The sequence below is a fragment of the Lepidochelys kempii genome, chromosome 9 (genome assembly GCF_965140285.1).
Source record: "Lepidochelys kempii isolate rLepKem1 chromosome 9, rLepKem1.hap1, whole genome shotgun sequence".
Classification (NCBI taxonomy): domain Eukaryota; kingdom Metazoa; phylum Chordata; order Testudines; family Cheloniidae; genus Lepidochelys; species Lepidochelys kempii.
In genome coordinates, this window is record NC_136388.1 from 35,793,953 (window position 1) to 35,812,316 (window position 18,364).

Here is an 18,364-nt window from a genome sequence, read left to right on the forward strand (position 1 = left end):
AGGGACCAGATAGTCTCTTCCCATGGTAAAACCTGCAGGAGGGGACTTTATACTGGGAAATCTCCTCAAGAATTCCTTGCAGAGATGCCATCTCATTCAGCAGTCCCACTCTCCCTCCCCACAGATAACAGCCACAGGCTGCATTCACACTTGGGAGTATTTTCTATGGGGACGGATTGTGGGGTATGTACATTCCCTTATTCTTTCTCTGGCCAATATCCTGGCCATCCCCTTCCCTCATTTGACCTGTCTCAACTCCATCTCCCATCATAGGTGTATTTGACCACATGGAAAGCCCTCAGCAGAGTCCAAGGACCAGGCACCAGAGTTCACCTGCATAATACCCCCTTCCTGTGCACATCTTGAGTGAGGGTGATGCCCTGGCCAGGCATTTTGATGTCTAACTACTATTATTTACAGTAACTGTTGGGCAGCAAAATGCAGGCACATATATTCAGGTGCAAAATTGCACCTGCAAAAACCAGACAGACAGACAACAGTTGTGAAACTCTACCCTACTATGCTGATAGGTAAAGATAAGGTTATTTGGCCTCACACAGTGAAAAAGCCTGTAATACTTGCTGTAAGGACCTATTTGCATTTAACTAAGGAAATGAGCGAAAATAAATAGATTACACTTGGTGTTACTCTAGTTTACTCTATGCAAAGAGTAAATTGTAAGTAATCACCTGGTAAGTGATATTTACTTTTGACATTGTGGTAATTGCTTCCCCATTTATTTCATGCTAGTTGAAAAAAAAACACACCACACTTTTTTTTAATTGTACAGCGCTATGGAACAGCATTTCTGCTTTATGCACTTAGCACCTTTTTTATGCCTAAAGAATCACTTTGCTTGTGTTACTCTGATGACAAAAGCCCAATAAATGAATATTTAACCACAGTGTACTGTTTTGTATAAACTGAACATGAAAACTGAGCTGAACTAGCCATCAAATTCCAAGTAAACTTTAATCAAACCTTCTGGAGAATCAAGAAGTTTGGTAAACTTGTTTTAAAAATAAAAATGCATGCATCTTCCATCATGTGGGTCAAGACATTTAATTTTGACATCCACATAGCAAATGCAGTAAAGCCAGTAAAGCAAACAAACAATAATACATTGTAATAATATATGACCATTGACCATTTTTGTTATGCTCTGCGGTTCTCTCTCACATCCATTAGCTTGCTCCAATAGCCAGCCAACATTGAAAAATAATGCAAACTGTGCATAAGCATGCATAAGTGAAGGGAATTTTAGAGATGGATACCAAAGAAACCCAATTGTTATGGAAAAGGCCATAAGATCTTAAATATCCATGGAAAATAGAGAGACTTTCTGTTTTGACAGATGAATTACGTGCAGCTTACAGGAGAGGAATTACAATATTTCCCTACCCACCAAAACACTAGAATCAGCAGACAAAACTTCTGGAATTGTACAGCCAAACTTTGAACTTACACCCATTAAAGATAATAGGAGTGAAAGTCAGTGCAAAATTGGTCCCATGTGGTCTGTCCAGTGATATGCAGAGATTTCTTTTGCAGTGGTTTAACTTCCATTCCATTGATTTATGCAGTGGTGTAACTTCAGCTTTACATTGATGTAAATGGGATCACAATTAGGTCACACATAATTACAGTTCCTGAGTTGCAGAATGTGCTCCTATTCTGAAAACGGCTCTAAATATGAAGACCTGGGGTTTCATGTTTGTGTGTTTGCCCTCCATATCAAATTGCTCTGTTTACTGGAAAAAGATATTTGCCTCCCCTTAACTGCCCATCCTTCAGACTCTATATACGCTCTGAAAGTCGTCACCAGCAGTAACCCTGGATAAAGTTAACTATATTATACTTATGGTTAAGGTGCAGCAGAGATGTACAATTCAGTGCATTTTAAGGAAGAGATTCCGCCTCTGAAAGTCCTTTGGGCAATGGACATATGCAGAAAAAAATAAAAAAGCAGCTCCCACTGCCATTAGTTGACTCAGCAGTGATAACTTGATTAAAAAATAATAAAGCTATTTGTTGCTGAAGTCAGCTCATATGCCTTGGCATACATACAGGGACCAGATCTGTCAAGAAAGAACACACCAATTTTCCATAGTCACATGTCTGAATATACCCACACTTAATGTTTGATCAACTGCTAGATGTAAGAATGGACCCACAGGATCTCTTCGGTTATAAGTCATAACCTTTCTTGTTATAATCCTGCGCTATCTGCAGGGCATGCCAATACATCAGGTTATAAAATCTGCACATCTACTCTAGTGGTCTAGTGTTATTTATATTTCAATCAGTCAGGGACAGTACAAAACGCCTTGCAGCTAGGGAAACCCTTACGAACATGGGAATGTCAGTGTTTTTGCAACTGATTCAGTTCAGTGTTATGCTGTGTGGTAATAATGAAACATTTGAGGAACTTGTCAGGGTTCAACAATACAAAAAAAGTGCACTGTTTCCTCCTTGTGGAGGATTGGTGAAGTACTATACTAGATTGCTGACATAGTCGTTGTTCTGAAGTGTACAGGAATGCTGAAATTACTGAGGCATGTTACAAAATCTGAGATTTTCTGACACACAAGATAGCTATTTCTTATCAAAATTAATTTATGTTTCTGAAAAAATATGATGGATGCAGCGTAAGAGATCTACATAAATTAGCTGTGATGTTACACTCACCTTATTGCTTTAAAGTTGAACACGTCTGCTTGCTGGCAAAAAATACGTGTCTAATTCCACAGCAATAAATCACAAGACTAAATGGCATCAGTGTGAAAATTTTGAAGGGAACAATGACAAAGGGTAACTGAGCCACTATAGGGTCAGATCCTCAGCAGACTTCAAAGGAGCCAATATTTACACCAGCTGTTGATCCAGCCCTTTTAACTTATCAGTAAACACCAGTGCTATTAAAGGCCTGCAGCATGAGCTACACTATAGCTATGGTTTAGAAAGGAACCAAAGCCAGGATCCTGGAAAGACTTACACACATACTTAACAATACATACTGAATAATCTCATTGAAGCCAATAGGACTGCTCACAGGATCTAAAGTTAAGTATGTTTGTAAGTCACTGCAGCATCAGAGTGTGAGGTCTCACTTGGTGTAACAGACTACTTAGCCTACCAGGATATTTAGAGGTAGTCTATTTATACTAATCATTAATAAAATTTTCACTTCTACAGCATCTCCCACATGCAGATCTCAAAGCACTTGACAAGTTTTTGAGGAAATTAACCTTATAAGCACCCCTGTGAGGTAGATGAGAACCCATTTTATTGAAGGGAAAACTGCAGCACAGCTATGTCAACAACACTAAGGCAAAGGAAGAAGAGATTTGCCCAAGGCCCCAGAGGGTATGCCTACACTGCAATTAGACACCCACAGCTGGCTCGTGGCACCTGACGGGGGCTCAGGCTGAGGGGCTGTTAAATTGTGATGTAGATTTTTGGGCTTGGGCTGGAGCCTGAGTTCAGGGACCCCCACAATGGGGGAGAGTCCTAGAGGGCAGACTCTAGCCTGAGACCGAACACCTACCGCAATTTTACAGCCTCATAACCCTGCAAGCTCTGCAAGCGCGAGTCAGTTGACATGGGCCAGCGGCGAGTGTTTAATTGCAGTGTACACATATACCCACAGAGTTAGGAATAGAAACCCAACCTCCCAACTTCCACTACTGCACTTTCATGCCAAGAAAGCTCCCTGATGATTATAACATGATCTTTTAAATTTACATGGCACTTTTCATCCTGATGGATGCCAAAATGCCTTACAGATGACAAGGAATACACACTGTTAGGTACAGGAATTTTCTCATTACCAGTGAAATGAAGCATCCTCTCAAGTGCCTGCATAGCACCTGTTTAAAGCACATATTAACATTCCCTGACAGGCCAGACCAGCAGGTGAAGGATACCATAGCCAATTGAAATTGCTGGGCTGAGGAGATGAGATTTAGGGAGGCAGAATGCAGTTATCAGTGCTGCTGCGTGAAGAGTTCACAGGGAACCTCACACCCCGTTTAAGATTAGCTACATTTATAATTATGCAGTGGGAAGTGCGCACAATGGTGAAAGACTCTGTATTCGGAGGGAGCTTCCTTTCCTCCATCCTTGCCCTCCGCTGACCACACTCCCTGCATGGCCTGCTCCTTCCAGACAGCAAGTTCCAGGACACTTGTAATTACTACTGATGACTTGGTGGAGGCAACGGCTCTCTTGCCTCTTTCAGCTGCTGCCTGATTGATCCCAGTTCAGGATTCTTAATGGTGTTACTCCCCATCTTATTTCTGGAGGCCAATGCCAACTAAATCCACAGTCATCCCAAATCCCAGGGACAGGGCATTGTGAGAAAGAAATCCTTCCTCTCCAGCTATGGAAGGCTCTGTACTAAACCCAGTGGCATGTATTGCCATATAAGGGTCTATGCAATACCTCATATAAGGAATTAAAAGGCAGCTTTCCTGCCTCTTCACCACCTCTATGCAGCTGACAGGCTTGTGTGCTTTCTGCATCTATGTTGCATGGTGATTTGTTTCAAGCATTGTCATTCTTCAACTAGCTCATGGACTAACAGATTCTTCAAATAAAATTCTGAGAAATCATTGCAAGTATAAAATCAGAAGCAAATAGTTTAGCTTTACTGCATGTGCACACACTGTACCATGGATTCACTTACTTGAGTAGTGCAGAATGTATATATTTTGAAAGGGAAAAAGTAATTAACCACAAATACTGTAATTATCAGTGTTTTTCCCCTAGACACTGAAGAAATCACTTCAATGAATGCTTTGTTATGGAAACCATTTAATATGAAACACGTCAGGTTAGAAATGTTAATAGCAGACGAGCTTCTGTGAATACACATGGTCTCCTAGCGATGGATCAATGAAAGTGATGTAATAGGCAGCCATCAGCTGGATACTTTTTTAGCTACTTCTTACAGAATCTGGAAAAAAAAAAGTCTGTTTTGCATTTTTTCATATAAAATTAAGTATAAAAATAGAAGCATGTTTTCCTTGGGTTTAGTCAACATGATGTTTTCTAACTACAGTGACAGACCGCCTGAGCCACTAGCATGATTGAACTGTCAGCATCGCATGCTCACATTTTCATCTCTTGGGGTTGTCGTGCAGGGGTTGTCCCCCATAGCTCCCTAAAAAAGTTTCACTTTGAGTATCAGGGTTTGAATCTAAACACTCAAAGCACAACAGCTTAAAGCACCAAGTTTTACCCCAAATTGGCTCAGCTTCATTGAAAGATTAGCAAAGCAATTAGGGAACCTGGGTGGAATTTCAAGGGTGCGATGAAACCAGTGAGGTTTGGATGTTTCAAGCTCATTGTCAACATTTTGTATATCTCCAGTCTTCACTGGCTTGTGAGAATTCCTTACAGGGAGTTCCAAGCATCGAGCATTTGAAGCACAGATAGCGTCAGTGTGCGAAGGTGAACAGGCCCTTCAAGGAACACTTGAGAACTTTTATTGCCTGTCTGCGTGGGAGGTTTGCACTCTTGATGAGCCTGAATGGACATAAGCAGGCTTGCAAAGAAGATACTTAAATATAAATAAGCCTCAGAGCCAGATGAAAACATACAGAATGATAACAGGAAAGATGGGAATACTCATGCTGCATGTCTGAAGACAGCAGCTGTGGTGTCTTGTTTTTCTCTTCCCAAAGTGTCAAACTGAGTAAACAAAAGAAAAGGGATACTTGATGGTGGCCTCAAAATGTTAAATCCCTAATACCTGGCATAAGAGGCAAATGCTTGCTGTCTGCATTCCACATGGATTATCTTCCAAGGGATAAATCCTGTACCCTTGCTGTGCCCAAATAGATGGGCTTGCCACAGGGATTCTCTGTGGGAGGAGGAAAGCTATCCACTCCATGCCATGGAGCCATTCCATGGCTGTTATTACAGCCTAAAACTTCCCACATCTCCCTCACCATTTGGAGGTAGGGGTAGAGAAAATGCATGGGAACAAATGCAATCATGTATCCACACGCTTCACCTCGGGGGCTCCCAGTCACTCCTGTACACTGGGGTGGAAGGAGCACCCAGGGAACTCTGCACCATGGCCCATATGAATTATGAAGCCCTTTGACAGCCTCCAGAATTTCTGTCTTCGACTGCTTAGTACAGTGGTTTTCTACCTTTTTCATTAAACATTTTTGAATACAGATGTAGACCACTTTGGAAATCTTAGACATAGTCAGTCTGTGGATCCCTAGAGGTCCATAGACCAGAGGCTGAAAACCACTGGCTTAGTAGAATCACACTAACTCTTCTGCAACCCAAGTTCTCTGTACCCACAGACTTGGGCTTAGCTTTTCCCCTTATATTATATAGTAATAATAGCAATCATTTCATTGCTGCATTGTAATTATAAGGCCAATAGGGAACAGCACAAGCAGATTAAATACAAAAAGAGTACTTCAGAAGGCTTTATGAAATAGATAACATAAAACCAAATACATTATTAAAACACCACCTACCTATCTCTAAAAAACTCTATAAATCTTCACTTTTGGAAATACGACAATATCTATTTGTATTTAGAAGAAATAATTTAGTGTAATATGTTGAAAACAAAAATATATGACTGGAAAACACAGGGCCTCCAATTTATAGGTCTACATGACCCACTTGAAATGGGAACACAAACACAGTTCTCACATGCTGCTAATAAAATTTCTTCAGCTGCAAGGGCTCAGTCATTTGTCGTGCTTCTCTATCACTGGACCCAATACACTGTACTCCAGTTGCTGATTTTGCAATAAAAAGGCAAACAAAATTGTTAACTGACCCTCACCCCTTCCCCTTCTGATGGTAACTGTAGTCATTTTTCCACCTCCAGCAATGACATTACCTGCCAACACAACCACAGATGGCCTGAAAAAGAATGGGTTTTTATGACTTTGCTTTAGAGAACCTACTTGGAATTTGACCAGCAGTGGCAAAATACAAATTAAGAAGCATATTTTAATGATTTGAGGATTTGTTTCCTTAGTCCCCCTGGTCATTATGTTGCTAGTATGAAGGTAACATTTTACAGAGCAGCACATGGAAGAGGTCTTATTCTTTTCCTTGATGATATATGGTAGCAAGAGAGAACTCCAGTTTGCAACTAACTCATTCCCTGTATATAGTTTGTTTTCTTGCTGCAGGGGCCTGTTAATGTTTTTGTCACTTCTCTGTGTTTTTAGATATGCACCTCAAGAAGCGGAATGCATAAGACTAGGAAGAGCTGAGATTTATCCCAAATCCTTAAATTCCAGGTCCTTCAAAAACAGCAGCTGTGGTGAAAATTCTGCTGAAATTATTAAGATACATACACAGTCTGAATTTTTCAGTAGATTCACAGTTCTTTCAATGGCAGATGCCAGAAAATAAAAAAGGAAGCTTTACTCAGCCACAGCTTAATATATATGATAAATATCTCTACTACGCCAATCTTGTTTTCTGATTCAGAAATATTTAAGGCCTTGTATTCTAATTTAGGGCCTAACCTTGAAAACCATAACTCATACACAGTTTTAGTGACATGAATGGAGCTATTCCTAGGAGTGAGGGGTGGAAAGCTTAGGTCCTTTCTTCTGTAGTTTACTCAGTCGGGAGGGAACATAATGGGAATTTTATTTTGACCATTGCAGTACTGCAGAAGCACCTACACATTATAAGACTCTTGCAAGTAGCAATTTTGAGAGGTTCCTCCCCTCCATGCTCCCCATGTGTACTAACCATATTTAATTAGTTCAGTAACAAATCATTCTCCCTCACTCTCCATCTGGGATAAAGAGGCCAAGCAGTTTATGGTGATGTCAAGGAATTATGACGTGATTGGAATAACAGAGACTTGGTGGGATAACTCACATGACTGGAGTACTGTCATGGATGGTTATAAACTGTTCAGGAAGGACAGGCAGGGCAGAAAAGGTGAGGGAGTAGCACTGTATGTAAGGGAGCAGTATGACTGCTCAGAGCTCTGGTACGAAACTGCAGAAAAACCTGAGTGTCTCTGGATTAAGTTTAGAAGTGTGAGCAACAAGAGTGATATAGTGGTGGGAGTCTGCTATAGACCACCGGACCAGGGGGATGAGGCGGATGAGGCTTTCTTCCGGCAACTCGCAGAAGCTACTAGATCGCACGCCCTGGTTCTCATGGGTGACTTTAATTTTCCTGATATCTGCTGGAAGAGCAATACAGCGGTGCATAGACAATCCAGGAAGTTTTTGGAAAATGTAGGGGACAATTTCCTGGTGCAAGTGCTAGAGGAGCCAACTAGAAGGGGAGCTTTTCTTGACCTGCTGCTCACAAACCGGGAAGAATTAGTGGGGTAAGCAAAAGTGGATGGGAATTTGGGAGGCAGTGACCATGAGTTGGTTGAGTTCAGGATCCTGACACACGGAAGAAAGGTAAGCAGCAGGATACAGACCCTGGACTTCAGGAAAGCAGACTTCGACTCCCTCAGGGAACGGATGAGTAGGATCCCCTGGGCGACTAACATGAAGGGGAAACGAGTCCAGGAGAGCTGGCTGTATTTCAAGGAATCCCTGTTGAGGTTACAGGGACAAACCATCCCGATGTGTCGAAAGAATAGTAAATATGGCAGGCGACCAGCTTGGCTTAACGGTAAAATCCTAGCGGATCTTAAACATAAAAAAGAAGCTTACAAGAAGTGGAAGGTTGGACATATGACCAGGGAAGAGTATAAAAATATTGCTCGGGCATGTAGGAATGTAATCCGGAGGGCCAAATCGCACCTGGAGCTGCAGCTAGTAAGAGATGTCAAGAGTAACAAGAAGGGTTTCTTCAGGTATGTTGGCAACAAGAAGAAAGCCAAGGAAAGTATGGGCCCCTTACTGAATGAGGGAGGCAACCTAGTGACAGAGGATGTGGAAAAAGCTAATGTACTCAATGCTTTTTTTGCCTCTGTCTTCACTAACAAGGTCAGCTCCCAGACTGCTGCGCTGGGCATCACAGCATGGGGAGTAGATGGCCAGCCCTGTGGAGAAAGAGGTGGTTAGGGACTATTTAGAAAAGCTGGACATGCACAAGTCCATGGGGCCGGACGAGTTGCATCCGAGAGTGCTAAAGGAATTGGCGGCTGTGATTGCAGAGCCATTGCCCATTATCTTTGAAAACTCGTGGCAAATGGGGGAAGTCCCAGATGACTGGAAAAAGGCTAATGTAGTGCCAATCTTTAAAAAAGGGAAGAAGGAGGATCCTGGGAACTACAGGCCAGTCAGCCTCACCTCAGTCCCCGGAAAAATCATGGAGCAGGTCCTCAAAGAATCAATCCTGAAGCACTTACATGAGAGGAAAGTGATCAGGAAGAGTCAGCATGGATTCACCAAGGGAAGGTCATGCCTGACTAATCTAATCGCCTTCTATGATGAGATTACTGGTTCTGTGGATGAAGGGAAAGCAGTGGATGTATTGTTTCTTGACTTTAGCAAAGCTTTTGACACGGTCTCCCACAGTATTCTTGTCAGCAAGTTAAAGAAGTATGGGCTGGATGAATGCACTATAAGGTGGGTAGAAAGTTGGCTAGATTGTCTGGCTCAACGGGTAGTGATCAATGGCTCCATGTCTAGTTGGCAGCCGATGTCAAGTGGAGTGCCCCAGGGTCGGTCCTGGGGCCGGTTTTGTTCAATATCATAGAATCATAGAATATCAGGGTTGGAAGGGACCCTAGAAGGCCATCCAGTCCAACCCCCTGCTCCGAAGCAGGACCAATTCCCAGTTAAATCATCCCAGCCAGGGCTTTGTCAAGCCTGACCTTAAAAACCTCTAAGGAAGGAGATTCTACCACCTCCCTAGGTAACGCATTCCAGTGTTTCACCACCCTCTTAGTGAAAAAGTTTTTCCTAATATCCAATCTAAACCTTCCCCACTGCAACTTGAGACCATTACTCCTTGTTCTGTCATCTGCTACCATTGAGAACAGTCTAGAGCCATCCTCTTTGGAACCCCCTTTCAGGTAGTTGAAAGCAGCTATCAAATCCCCCCTCATTCTTCTCTTCTGCAGGCTAAACAATCCCAGCTCCCTCAGCCTCTCCTCATAAGTCATGTGTTCCAGTCCCCTAATCATTTTTGTTGCCCTTCGCTGGACTCTCTCCAATTTATCCACATCCTTCTTGAAGTGTGGGGCCCAAAACTGGACACAGTACTCCAGATGAGGCCTCACCAATGTCGAATAGAGGGGAACGATCACGTCCCTCGATCTGCTCGCTATGCCCCTACTTATACATCCCAAAATGCCATTGGCCTTCTTGGCAACAAGGGCACACTGCTGACTCATATCCAGCTTCTCGTCCACTGTCACCCCTAGGTCCTTTTCCGCAGAACTGCTGCCTAGCCATTCGGCCCCTAGTCTGTAGCGGTGCATTGGGTTCTTCCGTCCTAAGTGCAGGACCCTGCACTTATCCTTATTGAACCTCATCAGATTTCTTTTGGCCCAATCCTCCAATTTGTCTAGGTCCTTCTGTATCCTATCCCTCCACTCCAGCGTATCTACCACTCCTCCCAGTTTAGTATCATCCGCAAATTTGCTGAGAGTGCAATCTACACCATCCTCCAGATCATTTATGAAGATATCATAGCAGGGATAGGACACAGAGGGACCTAGACAAATTGGAGGATTGGGCCAAAAGAAATCTGATGAGGTTCAATAAGGATAAGTGCAGGGTCCTGCACTTAGGACGGAAGAACCCAATGCACCGCTACAGACTAGGGGCCGAATGGCTAGGCAGCAGTTCTGCGGAAAAGGACCTAGGGGTGACAGTGGACGAGAAGCTGGATATGAGTCAGCAGTGTGCCCTTGTTGCCAAGAAGGCCAATGGCATTTTGGGTGTATAAGTAGGGGCATAGCGAGCAGATCGAGGGACGTGATTGTCCCCCTCTATTCAACATTGGTGAGGCCTCATCTGGAGTACTGTGTCCAGTTTTGGGCCGCACACTGCAAGAAGGATGTGGATAAATTGGAGAGAGTCCAGCGAAGGGCAACAAAAATGATTAGGGGTCTGGAACACATGACTTATGAGGAGAGGCTGAGGGAGCTGGGATTGTTTAGTCTGCAGAAGAGAAGAATGAGGGGGGATTTGATAGCTGCTTTCAACTACCTGAGAGGTGGTTCCAGAGAGGATGGTTCTAGACTATTCTCAGTGGTAGAAGAGGACAGGACAAGGAGTAATGGTCTCAAGTTGCAGTGGGGGAGGTTTAGGTTGGATATTAGGAAAAACTTTTTCACTAGGAGGGTGGTGAAACACTGGAATGTGTTACCTAGGGAGGTGGTAGAATCTCCTTCCTTAGAAGTTTTTAAGGTCAGGGGCTTGACAAAGCCCTGGCTGGGATGATTTAATTGGGGATTGGTCCTGCTTTGAGCAGGGGGTTGGACTAGATGACCTCTTGAGGTCCCTTCCAACCCTGATATTCTATGATTCTATGATTTACTGTATTCAGTGCTGGAAAAAATTGTTTTGGGGAAAACTCTTCTGTGTTTCTGAAGCAGTTTACAAGACACACTCCAAAATGTGTGCAGTCTGTTATTAGCTAATCTGTTAGGGAATCTGACATTTAACCTTTTAAAAATAACTAAGGGCCAAGGGGAGGAGCACCATAGCTACAATTCAAAGGGCTCATTGGGGGTTGTGAAACACTTGTCCTAGATTTTACTTATCGTATACAAGATTGCTGTGATAGACAATTGCTTTTTATGGAAGCTACATCGACAGTGGCTGATCCTGCTTGCATTAAAATCAATTGATAATTTATACTAGGCCTCATTTTGTGGTTATTATTTCTGTAATACCACAAAATGAGCCAGGAGTTTAGTATTACTATTTGAAGTCAATGGGAGTTTGCCTGAGTAAAGACATTGGTATTTAGCCCATTTACTGTAATTAATACAGGATCAGTGCCAGTATTTGTATCAACGTGGCAGAGAAATGTACTAAAGTTCAAATTACTGCAATGAAATGGCCTGCAGAGCTGTGTGGGACTTTACATGAATGAGTCATGGCCCTGAACCAGAACCTTGGACTCTGGTCTGTCTGAAATTCAGAGAGATCTCAACTCTCAGTTCTATCTTATGCTTCTAGCCACAAGACTCAATCTAACATAAGATAACAGATCAGATTTACAATCTTTTTATATGAATACTTCATTACAGTAATTCTGGAGCAAATAGAAAGAAAATGTCCCCATTATTTCCTTTTTATTCCTCTCTTATTTTTCCTGTCCTTTCCTTCCCTCTTGGATTGGCTGAGTGTGAAGGGAGAAGGGGAATATGTATGGATCCACACAGATGTCTTCAGTTGTAAAGAGAAGCCCACATAGCATGTATCCTGGGGTATTATTGATTAAGAAATATTGTTTCTTCTGTTACTGTTATTTTCTATGCTATATTTTATTTTGATTCTTATTTTAAGTCCAAATTCAGGAACACTTGGCTCTTGATGGTTGAAGGGCTTTCCCTGAATAGGCCTGCCAAGTTGAAAGTCAATGCAAAGGATAAAGACAATACTGTTATTTTTGTACAGTCGCTCCCAGCTATATTCTTGTTGACAAGCATCAATGAACTCTTAAGAGTATAACTGTCTAATTCCACTAGTGTCATTATTATTCTAACAGAACAATGGAAAAAGCAAAAGACTGAAAACTGATTTCAGGTAAGAAATGAATTAACCATTGAACTAATGTAATGATAATAAATATCTTACATACATATTGTTAATACTAAAATCACATAACTGTCCCAAGTCAGTGTAAAAATATACATCCAAATCTAAATTCCATTCAGGCCAATGGCAAAACTCATCTTAGACTTCACTGGGACTGGAATTTGGTTTATAGTGATGGTTATAAAGACATAGATATTTTTTCCAACCTTCTACATGTAACAGTTGAAGTTAAAATAATTTGTGCAGGTTAAAAAAAAAGCAAAGCAAAGGCACAGAGCATAACATAACCACAAGTGGATGAGAGCAGAGTTACCTGTGAAACCCAGACACGGACCAATGCAAACTCCTGTTTTGCCAGTATAGAGGCTGATCTTACCTATAGTAGAAACAGTTATTAAACTAAACTATTAATCTGAGCCCTCCTGACAAAATCTGACCCAGAACCATACTATCACTAGTATTGTTTTTTAAAAGAGTAAACCTTGACAAATGACGTTTTGCAAAAATTAAAACTACCCTCATATTTGTCAATCTCCGATTCTTGGGAGATCATACACTTACTGCCACAAATTCTTATCTTGTTTAGACTTTAGAGCTGCTGTGATGTAATCAAGATGACAATTAGGTTCCTAAATATCTATTTATATGGGTAAAATTTTAGCTGCAATCCCACTAAAAAGATAAACATGTTCACAACACCAATTTTGTTCTCTGGGTAATTGAAAGTGTAAATTTGAAGTAGCTTTTGTACTGGGAATTTATTAGAGTTTATTTGGTTAAGTGTTCCTTTTCCTTGTCTTAATAAGTACAATACTCATTGGGCTAAATTCATATTGGGTGTGAACACTTAATTCAATGTGTTTATGACAACAAGGTTTCCAGGATTCAATCCATGGGTTTTTAAAATAGAGGAAAACAACATGTGTATGAGACCTACATAATTTGATACATGAATTACTGCTACCCCGCAGCAGGAGTGGCTGTCAATTTTTTTTGACTATACATATTTCACATCTGAAAAGCCTATTTTTAGAAAGACTGCCTCCTTTTGGAATTGTTTACAGAAACATAATTATAAGGTGTCCATTTAAATTCAGAGATAATAATGGGTCACTACAAAGCATACTTTACACTGGAAAATTACACTTCACATGTTTTTTCTGAATAAAGCAGATGAGATTGTGCAGCAAATGAATAATTTATTGTGAATTGTGCCCCTGATAATACTGCTTTCAGTGTAATTTCTTTGTGTCTAAATTTCTGACTTTTTTAAAAAAATGGGGTCCACTATAGATCTAGGAGAACTGCACTCTCAGCACAGTCCTTCCTTACTATACACAATCCACTAATTATGAATGAGTGATAGCTTAGTTCAGTTTAAAGTTTGAAAATCTTTAGTACCATTAAATAATTTTACAGTCATTTTTCAGTACTCACCAATAACAGACTTACTCCTTTAGCTGCATTATCAGTGCTGATAGAGTCTTTCCATTAGCTTCTGTGACAGGGTCGGGCCGGATGGCTACAGGAGAGTAATAGAAGGCAGATATATTAGCCCCAGGTTAAGTAGGTCCCTTTTCCCTGGGTAAGGTAACAGGGAAGGTTCCAGAACAATCAGAAACCTTCTGGAGACAATTAAGACAGACAGGCTGATTAGAACACCTGAAGCCAATCAAGAAGCTGCTAGAATCAATTAAGGCAGGCTAATCAGGGCACCTGGGTTTAAAAAGGAGCTCACTTGAGTTTGTGGTGCGTGTGTAAGGAGCTGGGAGCAGAGAGTGAGAATGCATACTGTTGGAAGACTGTGGAGTACAAGCATTATCAGACACCAGGAGGAAGGTCCTATGGTGACGATAAAGCAGCTGTTGGGAGGAGGCCATGGGGAAGTAGCCCAGGGAGTTGCAACTGTTGCACAGCTGTTCCAGGAGGCACTCTAGACAGCTGCATTCCACAGGGCTGGAACCCAGAGTAGAGGGTGGGCCCAGGTTCCCTCTGAACCTCCCAACTCCTGGTCAGACACAGGAGGAGTTGACCTGGACTGTGGGTTCACGAAAACGGCCAAACTGATGGCTGCTGTGAAGCTCCAAGGCGAGCAAATCCTCCAATAAGCGCAAGATCCACCAAGATAGAGGAGGAATTTTGTCACACTTCCCATGATACAGGGAGGAGTCACCTTGGATGGAGTCACCACAACAAAAAGCCCAGGACCCAACCTATGTGTGGAGTGGCTTCTCCTTCCTCCTATTAGGAAGCACCAGCAAGCCATGCTTCAGGGGAGGAGGGACTACACAAGACTTTAGAGCAAAAAGCATTCATTTGTTTTAATTTCTTTTAGGGCCCAGACCTGCAGCCCTGTCACACATAAGACACTAGGTGAGTTTAATAAGAGTTACATGTGTGTAGTGGCTGCAAAGATGCCTTCTTCATTCAAAAAAGGCTGGATGGTATCACAAAACAATGGTTTTCTTAAAGCATTTTTGCTTTGTAAGATGAATGGGCCATTTCCTGACAGATGTACAAATGCCCTCTCTTGGAGGCTGAATGGACAATCTATGACAACCCTTTAGAGTGGGATTATCATGCATCAAGGAGGAGAATTGCATTTTATTATTTTTAATCATGCTGTTGCCTGCTTCAAGTGGGCAGTTGCTAATGCCCTTGTATAAGTCAACCAGATTGTTGATGTTAACCAGAATATTACTAATGCTAACCATGGGGCAAAGTAGTTCCTGGATCCTGCAGAAGGATTTGTACCAGCTGCAAGAACCCACCCTTAAGCATCTGATATATTAACTGAAAGGAATGATAACCTTGAAACGTGAAAGACGTCAATGATCTGACAGCTGTAGCAAGATGCACTGTGATCAAGATTCCCCGACAGTGAAATAAAAAGATTTTAATGGAAGTAAAATAATTGATCAAAGAGACATGAGGTACTCATGGGTACAGAGTGAAGATAATCAGAGTCCTTAAATCTGTCATAAAACACTAATGGGCACCCATGGGTACACTACAGCCACTTTATTTTAGTTTAAGTGAATCCCAGGACCCTAAATTACTAGAGACAACCAAGTTACTTGCTGCATTTACCTTCTTTCCTGCTTTGGAGCTTGAAGGTTGAAACTCAGATTCTTCATTCTAACTCATTTTATATAGTATGCAAGTACTACTACAAGATTTGTCATTTACTAATGCTGACTGTGGTTAAAACTGCTTTGTAGAGAGAGGTTAATTCACGTACCTCTACTTATAGACAGTATGTTACTCATGTCAAAACACTCTCCTCCTGTTGAGCTCTGAGAGCTGAGTTGATCAGTATTTCATTTATACAAGTGGATTTTTTTTCATAATTTATAAGATCTTTCTACCAGCACTGTCATTGCCTTAGAGCATTCAATCAGTAAAGGATCAAAAAATACATGCCACCACACTGGAATCTGAACACGATTGGGCTGGTCATTTGAAATATGGGCAGAGTTAATCCCTTTCTTTATGTGGCACAGCACATAGCGGATATAAAGAGGCTGATTTCTTAGCAGAGTATGAAATAATTGCTTCAATTACTGCCTTTACCCCTTCTTTTGTTATCACAGCTTCTGTTCTGATAGTGAGTAAAAGACATGCATGTACAATATATTAAAAATTACGCTGAAATAACGAAGGGGTTCAGAGAAGAGCTACAAGAATGATTCTAGCTCTGGAAAACACACTATGGTGACACTTAATGAGCTAACTCTATCTATTTTATCAAAGAGAAGGCAAAAAAGTGACTTGGTTATTGCCTGTAGATAGCTAGAGAAGGTGAAGGCATCTGTTCCTCAAGGGGTCTTTAATTTAGCAGGGTCAGTCTTAACAAGATCCAAGATGAGTTTTGAATTTTCTAACTGGAAATAAAATACAAATTTTCAAAGGCAAATTCAAAATTGAGATCATCTTACCAAAGGATGTTTTGGCAACAGTACTATCCGCTGGAGTCTATAGTGCTCAGAGGAACCTAGGGGAGTGAGGTGCCCAGTTCCCATTGAGTTGGGTCTCTAACCAACCGCCTTAATCTCCCTTGAAAATCTCAGCCTAAATCATGACCGGGGCTGAGGTGGGGTGGAATGAAATCATATTCCCATTGACTTCAATGAGGCCAAAATTTCACCCTGGACATAATTCTAAAAGAAACATTCCAGTTGAACCACAAGTTACTGGGCTCAATGCAGGAATCTGTGTGTGAAATTCTATGGTTTGTGCTATGCAAGAAGTTGGCCTAGATGAACATAGTGTTCCCTTCTGGCTTTAAAAACAAAAACAAACAAAAACACCCATGGAACTTCTGCCAACATGAGGAAAACCATAATCAGTTCCCAGACTTAACCACATGCTTAAAAGTGCTGTGCTGAACCGCAGCCGTGATGTGTTACTAGTAACCCAGGTAAGGACATTTAAAAATAGGATTTGTATCTTTGAGATGCTTTGACACAGTGCTCTGTTTGCCTTACTCACTGAAGTAAACAGAAATACTTGTGTATTAGTCAAACAGGAGATGGCCCAAGATCTGTTTAGATATAGGGTGTTCACTGGCCACGATGAATTTCCGTCTTTTCATGTCAAGACCAAATACCCAGGCTTGGTAAAGGAGTATTCTGTGGGGAAGAATCCTGTTGAGGAGAAATGGTGGTACAGCCCTGAAGTTATGGTAACCCCCTCTTCTCTACTTTACCAGTGACAATAGCCTCTGGATCCAAATAAGAGTGTGTCTTTGGCTCTGCCCAACTCCTGCTGTAGCCCACAGTACTGTTGTGCAGCAATCCTCAGTGGATATTGCCCCTTGTTTCCATTGCAGTGGGGCTCTCTACCCAGTGGTTCTCAACCTTTCCAGACTACTGTACCCCTTTCAAGAATTTGATTTGTCTCTTGTATCCCCAAAGTTCACCTCACTTAAAAACTTACAAAATCAGATATAAAAATACAAAAGTGTCACAGCACACTATTACTGAACAAGTGCTTACTTTCTTCTTTTTACCATATAATTATAAAATAAAACAATTAGAATATAAATAGTGTACTTACATATCAGTGTATAGTATACAGAACAGTATAAACAATCATTGTCTATGACATTTTAGTTTGTACTGATTTTGCTAGTGCTTTTTATGTAGCCTGTTGTAAAACTAGGCAAATACCTAGATGAGATGATGTATTTCCTGGAAGACCTTTGCATACCCCCAGGAGTATGCGTACCCCTGTTTGAGAACCACTGCTCTACACCACAGACAGACAATTAGATAGGATTTTGCCAACAGTGGCTCAATTTGTAATTTAAAAAAATCTGCCATGGTTCAAAATTGTGTTCTCAGGAGGAGATGGGGATGTAATTGGTGCTGAAGTCAAATGAAGTTGTACACATGTAGCTGAAAGGAAAATTTTGCACTAAAACTATATTTGATGCATGTGATTGAATTTCTTATGAATGCAGCATTCTCCTAATTCCCCTACACGTTTTATTTTCCCATGTGATATGCCCCCTGGGTATTTTGGCAATGCAGTTAAACACACTCAGAGTCACAGGTATGATCAAGACTCCCAGATCTTTTATGTTTGTTCTCTTCTGTGAACTTTTTGATTATCCCCCAACCCTTGACATAATTGCTGTATTTGGTAACTATTTTACATGATTCATGCAG